The sequence below is a fragment of the Gavialis gangeticus genome, unplaced genomic scaffold (genome assembly GCF_001723915.1).
Source record: "Gavialis gangeticus isolate Ggan-Ray unplaced genomic scaffold, GavGan_comp1, whole genome shotgun sequence".
Taxonomy (NCBI): domain Eukaryota; kingdom Metazoa; phylum Chordata; order Crocodylia; family Gavialidae; genus Gavialis; species Gavialis gangeticus.
The window spans coordinates 163603880-163607024 of record NW_017729024.1 but is presented as its reverse complement, the minus strand read 5'-3'; the positions used below and the strand labels follow the sequence as shown (position 1 = coordinate 163607024).

The 3145-nt window shown below is 62.6% G+C and overlaps 1 long non-coding RNA gene across 1 annotated transcript; it reads right to left on the bottom strand.

Moving 5' to 3' along the window:
• Positions 1–218: 218 nt before the first annotated feature.
• On the bottom strand, positions 219–2880 carry LOC109297924. Its single transcript, XR_002097466.1, has 3 exons — positions 2474–2880; positions 1777–1866; positions 219–1065 (listed from the first exon to the last, which is right to left on the bottom strand). It is a non-coding gene; the product is annotated as an uncharacterized LOC109297924 (long non-coding RNA).
• Between the last annotated feature and the right edge of the window lie 265 nt (positions 2881–3145).

Here is a 3145-nt window from a genome sequence, read left to right as displayed (position 1 = left end):
AAGCCAGAGCCGGGTTAGTAGGAACCACTCCCGCAGGGAGCAGGGCCGCCTGCCTGATGCTCATTGCCCCAGGGCAGCGGCACAAGCTCCCTGGGCATCGCTAGCTCTGGCTCAAGCGTATGGTGCTTTTGCTGCTGCCACTGCCCAGTGTTTCAGTAGCCCAAGTCAAAGTCCTGGGGCTTGGGTGGTGCTCGCTGCTCCCATGGCCGGGTTTTTCCTTCCCCACAAAGTGACCAGCAGCCTCTTAGCAGCTGGGATGAGAGTGGTCACTCCAGGGCCCAAGAGCCACAGGCCAGGACGGTGGCCACAGGGAACAGCAGTGCTTGCAGGAGCAGCGGAGTATGCACAGGCAGCCATGGCCCTGCCAGGAACCAGAAGAGCAGCTTGGTTGTGGCTGTGGGCTCCAGCCCCACAACAGTGTGCAGAGAGCCTGGCCCCTCTCAGCAACAGGACATGGTCTCCACGGTGCCACCAGCACAAACCTTGGCCCCAGCCATCGATCACTGCTGCTGCGTGGGCTCTGGTCTCAGGCAGCCCCAAGGGCCAGGCCCCCACCCCACAGTGTCCACGGGCAGAGAGCGGCTGAGCCACAGAATCTCGTCACCGTCAGCAGGTGAAGTGCGCGGGAGCTGGAGATGAGGGAGCTGCCCAGCCCCTCGGACCCCTGCCTCAGGCGACACTGTGCAGCTGGGAGACGGGCACGTCATCCTGCTTCGTCCCACACCCGCCCCAATGAGGCACAGACAGGACAAGGAGGGCAGGGGCTGACAACGCAGGCTCTAATTGTGAGGGCACATCCCATGCAGGGAGGGGCAGGGCACAAATTCTCTCCCCTCCCCAGGGCTGCCCCAGGCCTTCAGCTCTTGCCGTCTCCTCCTCCCTAATGGGTTGCAGATGCACGCAGCATCCCAACGGCAGCAGGCCCGCCTGGCCGCAGAGCTCTTCTCCCTGGCTCGATCAGAGGCACGGCACTGGCCCATCCCCACAGAAGAGGCTGCATCTTCCTGGTGTCTCTACCTGGCATGTAGCCCTGCAATGCCGGAGTATGGGCTGACCAGGGTCTGCCTGTAAGAGAGGCAGAAAGTAGGGCTCAGGGAAGGTGGAGAGGCTGCACCTGGTAGCCCCAGCTCTGCCCGCTGGCACAGGGCTGTGCACATGGCACAGGACAGGTACCGTGGGTGCAGCACACAGAGCACCAGCACAGCCAGCCTGGAGAGCTCTGCATTGGGGTGGCCCGGGGCACAGCAGGGGCCTCTCACGGCATGCCCAGGGCATCAGAGCCAGGCCTGGGGGACATGCCAGAGCCCAGGACCCCCCTGACTGCTTCGTTCCCTTCACTGCTGAATCAGCCTGACCTAGCTACGGGCTGCCTGTGAGGACAGAGGAGTCCCGAGACCCACCCCGGGGCTGGGGCACTGGAGCCGGGCTGGTCCCAGACTCCAGGCATCACTGGTGTGCCCCTGCTGCAGGTCCCAGACCCAGAGAGAACTTCAGGACAGACCCAGAGAGAACAGCTGAGTTTATGGTAGCCCCAGTTAGGACCAACCTCGCGATTCCTCGGGCTGGGCAGGCCCCTTCCTCTCCTCTCCAGAGATAGGACCAACCTCCTGACAGTCCAGCCCACCCCCAGCTCAGGCCACCACCCCATCCCTGGTCTCTGTGGCACAGAGCATGGGGCCGTCAGGCCAGCAGCTCCCCTACTCTGTCCCCACTCTGATCTAGAGGGAGCAGAAGGGGGATAGGGCTCAGGCAGCCTTCACACAGCCCAGCTCTTACCTCGCTGCTCCTGCCAGGGCCCAGCCACCCTCAGTGCTGGGGGCTGGACAACAGCTCAGCCCAGGTGCTATCGGAGGGCCCGGACGAGAGCTGCGGGGCCAAGCAGAGACACCATGTCAGGGACCAATGGCAGGGACCAGGCATTGCAGTCCCTCCCTGCTCCTGCCCAGGGCCATGCAGGAGTCAGTTTTGCCACACTTCACGATGGATGTGGAAAACCTTCAGAGGGTCCAGAGGAGGGCTACTCATATGGTTAGGGGCCTGCAGGTAGGGTCCTAGAAGGAGAGATTGAGGGACCTGGATCTCTTCAGCCTCCGCCAGAGAAGGCTTAGAGGGGGTCTAGTGGCCATCTACAAATTCGTCAGGGGAGGACAGCAAGGAATAGGAGATACTCTGTTTACCAGGGCATCCCTTGGAGTAACTAGGAGCAATGGCCACAAAGTGACAGAGAATAGGTTTAGGTTGGACATCAGGAAGACCTTCTTCACAGTAAGGGTTACCAGAATCTGGAACGGGCTTCCCGGGGAGGTGATGCTCTTCCCTACCCTGGAGGTCTTTAAGAGGAGACTGTACAAGCACCTGGCTGGAGTCGTCTGACCCCTGTGCTCTTTCCTGCCCAGGGCAGGGGGTCGGACTCGATGATCTACTAAGGTCCCTTCCAAACTTAAACATCTATGAAATTTATGAACGTCCTCACCCGGCGGATCTCCCGCATGGCCAGGCGAATAGAGGGGTAGAGGCGTGGGATGGCCCGCCGAGCCGGCTCCCCTTCACCCAGGCACAGTTCGGCCCCCTCGTCCTCCATGCTGGGTGGTGACTTCTGGCATCTCTGGGGCTTCTGCAGCTGCATGCGCTTGAGGATGGCAGCAGCAGTGCCCACGGGCATGGCACGGCCATCAGCGGGTGGGTGCCCGTCAGAAGGGGGCTCCTTCTGCTGGCCCGCAGAGCCTGGGGCTATTGTGAGGCACCAGAGCTCCTCGTAGTCAGCGCTCCCATCACCCTGCAAGACAGAGGCAGAGGTCAGCAGCCACGGAGTCCCTGCAGACCCTGGAGGGCAGTGGGGGCTGTGGCTCTGGCCACAGCTTCCAGGGCCAGAACCGCTATGGGGGCTGGGAACGCATCATCCCTGCCGGGGGGTGGCTTCCACTAACAGCGATTGGGGCCAGGGTGTCAAGAGCCCCCAGGCAGCCAGGGCTGCAGTGGGCAAGCAAAGCCCCAGCAGAGTCCGAAGGTGGCGTGCCCAGTGGTTGGTGCTCTGCCATGCACAGGGGGAGCAGGGCCACCTAAGCAGCTCATAGACAAGGGACACGTCACTATGGCAAGTCAGCTGCCTGCAGGACACAGCCCAGGCACCTGCCCTGCCCTAGGG